This window comes from Schistocerca piceifrons, chromosome 7 (genome assembly GCF_021461385.2).
Source record: "Schistocerca piceifrons isolate TAMUIC-IGC-003096 chromosome 7, iqSchPice1.1, whole genome shotgun sequence".
NCBI lineage: Eukaryota > Metazoa > Arthropoda > Insecta > Orthoptera > Acrididae > Schistocerca > Schistocerca piceifrons.
The window spans coordinates 552601045-552607913 of NC_060144.1; the positions used below are offsets into that span (position 1 = coordinate 552601045).

General features: G+C 38.8%; 1 non-coding gene across 1 annotated transcript; it reads right to left on the reverse strand.

Annotated features, from left to right (window-relative positions):
* Positions 1 to 3169: 3169 nt before the first annotated feature.
* Trnas-cga lies at positions 3170 to 3243 on the reverse strand. Its single transcript has one exon. It is a non-coding gene; the product is annotated as a tRNA-Ser (tRNA).
* Positions 3244 to 6869: the final 3626 nt, after the last annotated feature.

Here is a 6869-nt window from a genome sequence, read left to right on the forward strand (position 1 = left end):
CGCACTATACACAAATTCTGTCTAGAAAACTATACTGCTATTTACAGTTTATCACATGAGGTGTCTTTATAAGACAGGTTTTGGTTTTACAAGTAAAATTGAGTTTTTCAATCAATTTTTAGTGTTTTTTGAATGCATTTCCGCTTCTCTTTACAACATCCATATAACGGTTTTGACACTTTCCTTCTCACAACTAGCTGTACTATGTACATGAAAATAGAAATCAAATATTTACTCTGATATATACAATACAAAAGCTACATTTACGAAATAAATTTCTCGAGATTCTTGCGTGGATATAAACTGCTAATTTTGTTTCATAGGATGTTTCTACTATACCCAATTCAAGCATTTTCTTGATTTCTTTGTTTACTGCCTGTCTCATGGTCCAATAAATCGTATAGGTTGTGTGACGTTTCATGAGGCTTAACTTGCATGTGATATACGTTTCCTTTTATTATACCTGACTTTTCTGCAGAGAGTCGTAGATGTCTATACAAGACATTAGATAGTTAATTTCTCTGCTGCTCACTAAAGCAATCTGATTCCAAAATTTGTTTAAATAAACACTAGGAAAGAACGTTGGCCGATGAACCGGTGTCAATTATTACTACTGTAGATATTTTACCTGATTCAGCTTCAACTGCAGTCTGTACCAATGTATTGTTTTCCTTTGTGTCGGAATTTTCCTCAGAGAACAATTCATCACGAATATCAGCACAATTATTATAACGCATCAAATGGATCTGTTTTAGTGCCCCCTACACTACCCACGATCGCTATCCAAGAGCTCGATATGATCGAAATTAGTTTATTAGCAGGGTATTTGAAGTTTGATTATTTCCAAACACTTCAATTAGCCTCACGGGTTTGGTTTTTTACTAAACAGTTCACAGTATTATTACTGTTATTCTGATTACTTTTATTTGGGTTATTATTCTGAATCGAATGATGTTGCCCACTGTTTGGTGATGCAGTATTCGATTGTCAATTTGCTTATACGTTGTTTGACCATGTTTGTGGCATTATTTTGTTACCCTGATTATTCCTGTGGTTCTCATTCCGTTAACCGGGATTACTCTGAATATCGTCAGCCTTCCTTTTCTTTTAGAAGTGCTGTCGGTTGTTACCTTCCTGTGCATGGTTACTTCTATGACATTGCTGTGATGTATTTCGGTTATTTCCATTCCGATTACCGATGCCGTTATTGTTTTGGTTTCGGTTCTGGCTCACATTACTACTATTATTGTGGTACGCTTTGTCCTTACTATTAGCCTACCCGTTGTCTTAAGTCCACTGCTGTGTGTCTATCGAGTCAACAACAGACATGAACTGCTCAATGTCATTTTCAGCTTCTTTCAATAGCTTTTAAATTTAAATGTTATTTTACCTTTAAAATTCAAATAACTTCTTTTACTGATATGGGATCATCCAATATCTTGTGGCGTTGATATATTTCTCGAAGTATTGCTTAGAATACCTTGTTTGCTGTTGTAAACCTCAGGTGAGCACACTTCTTTTCTCAATCTCTCTTGCTTGTCTGGAGACCAGAACTTTGATAAGAAAAGCCCTCTCGAATTGTTTATACGTTTCAAATTTCTTTAAAATTTCAGATACCCACAGCGCACATTCTCCTTTTACGCATGAGGCAACAAACTGTATTCTCTGAGTGTCTGTCCAAGATCAGGGCAGTATCTCTCTGAAACTCTTTATAAAAACAACGGAGTGTTGACCCTCTTTCTTGTCTGGGTTGTGCGTCTGAAACTGACGATGCTTGAGCAAACTCTCCTGTAACTAGATGTTCGTCAAAGCATTTTCTGACCCCGTATCACTCGATGAATACCACTCATTTGTGTAAGTGTTGTACGGTGTTTCTCTGTACGACACATCCGATTGTGGAGACGGTAAATGCATGTGCGAATTGTTTGTTGATACAGCTGCTGGGCTTATGCCTGCATTATTGCGCTCAACTGACAGTTCGTTTTCCAGTTTGCCTAAGTGTTCTTCCACCTCATGCTTCCACTGAGAAAAATCACGTTTCAGCGTCGTTTTACTTTGTTGTAATTCTATTTTTACTCAGTTCAGACAGAGTTTCTTGTACTTCACTCACTTCCGAGTTCAACTGCCCTACCGACCGGAGTATGTCTCTACATGCAAGTTGTAGGTCAGCAAAGTTGTTAGTAACAGTTTCTGTCTTCGAATCTATTTTTATTGAAACCTCCTGGCAGATTAAAACTGTGTGCCGGACCGACACTCGAACTCGGGACCTTTGCCTATCGCGGGCAAATGCTCTATCAATCGAACTACCCAAGCGCGACAGAATCCTACAAATATGTTGGGGAATACAAATCATAAAATACCGATATGTTGAAAATAAAAACACATGCTGAGGTTACTCTATCTTCTAAGTTACAGTAATAAAAGAAACCGCAAATCAGCCTAAAAGTCACTATTTAAGAACGTAAAGGTAATTTGAATACATAAAAACTATGATTTATCATAAAAGGAAAAGCATAAATCCAAAGTTTGTGATTCAGAATGAATTATGGAGTAAAATCTCTCGTTTTTCTTGGATGTAACTTGTTGCTAATTTCCTTCTGACAACATCTCAGTTATTAGATGGATCGCCAGGAAATAGACTATAAATTGTGCTTTCTTCCCCCCTTAGATGTAAGATGAGAACAACAGCTTAGGCTTTGTTATGTGTTTCTCAGGGACGTGGAGGCTCCAGGGAAGACTAACTACAAGTTGTAGTGGAAATGGACGCAAGGACGACCCGATCTTTAGTGAATCATACCCTTTCCTTTTCATAATAAAATAAAATGAAAATGTTAACTCTTCCCCCCCCCCCCCCCAATATTTCTAATTATTTAGCGAAAGTGTCGTACGGACACCCACTTTACTGTCTATGATTCTGATGAAAATGTGAGTACTGTAAACTGAAAAATTTATAGGTGTTTCTCTTTCAGGTAAAGACTGAAAGATTAATGAAAAAAATGTAATAATTTTTGTAATTATTGAGCATTTTATTTAATGTTTCTACGTAATTTATTCAAATGATTTTGTGAAAGTCTTTTATGTCGTGTTTTCCAAGTGTGTATAAACCTGATTATTTAGTATGTGTACCAGCAGAGGTAAGGTGTAAAACTTCCTGGCAGATTAAAACTATGTGCCCGACCGAGACTCGAACTCGGGACCTTTGCCTTTCGCGGGCAAGTGCTCTACCAACTGAGCTACCGAGCACGACTCACGGCCGATACTCACAGCTCCACTTCTGCCAGTACCTCGTCTCCCACCTTCCAAACTTTGCAGAAGCTCTCCTGCGAACCTTGCAGAACTAGCACTCCTGAAAGAAAGGATATTGCGGAGACATGGCTTAGCCACAGCCTGGGGGATGTTTCCAGAATGAGATTTTAACTCTGCACCGGAGTGTGCGCTGATATGAAACTTCCTGGCAGATTAAAACTGTGTGCCCGACCGAGACTCGAACTCGGCTTCGAACTCGTGCTTCGGTAGCTCCGTTGGTAGAGAACTTGCCCGCGAAAGGCAAAGGTCCCGAGTTCGAGTCTCGGTCGGGCACACAGTTTTAATCTGCCAGGAAGTTTCATATCAGCGCACACTCCGCTGCAGAGTGAAAATCTCATTCTAGAGGTAAGGTGTTTTCTAAACATTAATTTCATTTTAAAAGAGATGAGTTGGAATTACGTTCCTTGTTTCTAAATATTTAATTTTGTTCAAAAATAAAAATTTTCACTAAAATGTGTAGAGGGTAATGAAGCGAAACAAGTGCTGTATCTTTTGTGATTATACAGAGGCGTGCGAGTGTGCCGGGACTTACCCCAGTTCACTGATGGTGGCGCCACGTCACCTTTATGCGTCTGTGAGTAGCGCACAACTACTGCACCATAATTACGTATAAAACTGAAAGCCAAAATTTCTTTTCCATACTTTTCTAACATATACGTTAATGTAATAACGTTTTAATTGTCAAGTCTTAAAGTAATTAAATCAATAGTTTTCATAAAAGTACCCTTTTAAGAAGAAATTAATTGGCCCTAGATAATAAAGATATAAAACCAGAATTTGGTCATAATGTGCCAATGCATGTCAAAATTAAATGGTGCAAGTTTCAACATAATAGAATAAAAATTGTAGTCAGAATCCATGTCTTTAAGAATAATAGAAGGCGCTATAGATTAGAAATGTAAAAATTTGTATGTTGCTTCAGTTCAACTTAAAAATAACAACAAAGAGATCACGTTAAGCTACCTCTAATAGTTTTCGAGTAATTTAATGAAAACCAAATTTCTGACTAAAACATACCCATTTGTAGTTGATCAAGTTACCTGTAATTTTAATGCTAGAAAAATTTGGTTACAGCACATGAGAAAATTTATTAAGTAATAGAGCTATAACAAATTTTAGGAGCAAAATATTAATAACAACCAAAACAAGGTCTTTTGCAGTTGTAGTGCAGAGGTAACGATCTACTGCCAGTTCCACTCTTCAAATTCTAGAAGCAAAGTTTTTATTTCTGTGATTTCAACCAACTTACCTGGATGCAGGTAAAAAATAAGAAGATTCTAAATTAATTCATAACTTTGTTATTAAAGATTATGTGTCCGAGAAAGCGGTCGTTCAGGGGCTGCTGACGTGTTCATAAGGTAGACAAAAACAGATGTTCCCTCGGTCGTCCGCTGCGGCACATACATAAATACGGCCTGAGAGGCAAGAGGAAGGTTCACTTCCCACTCAGCCACTGTAAGATCCGCGTCTGTCAAACGCTCTGCCTCGGATGACGTCAGAGACAGACTGTGACAAAACTTGTATTTTCTGTAATAACTGATAGTGAATACGCTAGCATTGTAAACCGACCTTGATCGCTTGGATTTTGCTAAAGTATCCGTTAGTGTCCCGTCCGTGAATTCTTCAAATCGGCGTGACAAGTGGTGACTATTGTTTCCACTTCTGTAGCGAGCATTTATTTCGAACATTCATTTGAGTATCAGTAGTCATGGCGTAAGACAATATGGTAGGAACATACCGTAGGGGTCGCCTCTGAACAGATAATAGTGCTGTTTAGGTTAGAAAGATTTACTGTCAATTGAATATAGTGACTTTCACATTGTTGTACTTGAGATACTTTACTGAATATATGTAGGAAGTGGAACTCTATACCTTCATTTTTCACCATAGTCCTGACCCCGCTAAGCAGAAGGAGAATAGAAACATTTCATTCAGTAGGCTGGACTAGAATGTGGACGTGCAGACTGGCAACTGTGGTCAGTATGTTCTCCATCGCTTTCTGTCTGATCACAAAAATAGTTTACAGGCTTGCGTGAGAAAGACGGCCAACTGCAAACGCTAACTACATAAACTAACAACAAGTAGAATTATATAATAATGTTCCCCGCCGCCCCAAGAGAGTTGTCTAGCATGGTTATATTACTTTTGATTAATTTCGTGTAAGAGTTCGGGACGTCTTAAACCCCAAAACTTCGTCTAGTATTCTGCAGAACAGCGTGTTCACACAGACAGACACGATGTGTTTATATAAAAGTTTAAATCATGATCCTTTTTTTCTCGTGGTATCATTTTGACAAAATAAAGCCTGCATGTTGCCCCAAGCTACGCTCAAGTTACCTGTGAAATTCATCTAGTAGTTTTGAAGATTAGCATGTTGGAAGCAGACAGACACGAAGGTTTTACAGCTTTGACATTGGTATAGAAAATACTGATGAGAACCGCTTGCTATACGCCTACTTGATTGCGACTACTGCTCTAACCGCTAGACCATCATGGCCACAAATTCTTCTACTCCACAGACGAATTGCTGAATATAGATAAGCAGTGAATTACAAACCAGTAAACTGTCAACGTACGTCCATGTAAGTATTTATTAACAGTCTGAGGAGTCCTTAGTTCAACTCACACATCTCACATCCCGATGTTTATTAGTGAATACGATCTATAGGATATGGAACTGAGTGGCTACATTACAACCGGATGTGTTTCAGTTGTGCTGAAACAATCCAAGGACTACTCCGAGGGAGCCACAATATTTGTTCTCGCTTTAGGTACTTCAAAGCAATACCTGTCAGAGCGTAAAAAATCAGTTGCTACTTTGCAGACGTATTCGTCCCGAAAAATTTGGTTCTGCTGCAGCTCTAACCAGCCCTTACTCGTTACGACTGCCGAAGCAGTTTGCGTGTTTAGCCGACAGATTTCTTCATGCAGCTACCGAGTGTACTTCAAAGTTTGGCAAGTAGCGAGGAGCAATTTCGATAAAGAGTTCCGTGAAGAGCTTTAATGGTACTCTGTCACGACGCACAGCGAAGCGCCCCCTGCAGGCATCCTCGAGAGTTCGTCAGTCGCTAATCGTTTTGAAACAACTGCCTTTAAGTAGGGCTGAGCATGTAATTACATCAGTAGCACTCGATAGGAGGCAGTTCATCGCATATGTATGCATTAAGGCTGCATCTATTCCGGCGTTCTGAAAAAAATTGCAATATAATATTTTAAGTGAAGATTTGATTATTTCATTATTGCAATATAATATTTTAAGTGAAGATTTGTTTATTTCATTATGTGGTGTGTGTATTGTAAGACCTTCGGTACACACACCATCAGATTATTTGACTTGTCGCTCTAACGAAGTAGGCGAGTGTCAGCATTATGTCTCGTGGTCTTATCGTGGCGTGTTTATCTTCTGCAGACGATAGAAATGCCACTTGCACACTTCGAGTAGCAGATTGACGGTGACCAACTTTAAACAGAACTTGATTAATTTTCACACATATTGAAAGGTGGCTACACTGAGCCACAGCGCCAGAGATTGCGCCAAAGAGTTTTATTCCGCCGCCTCCACT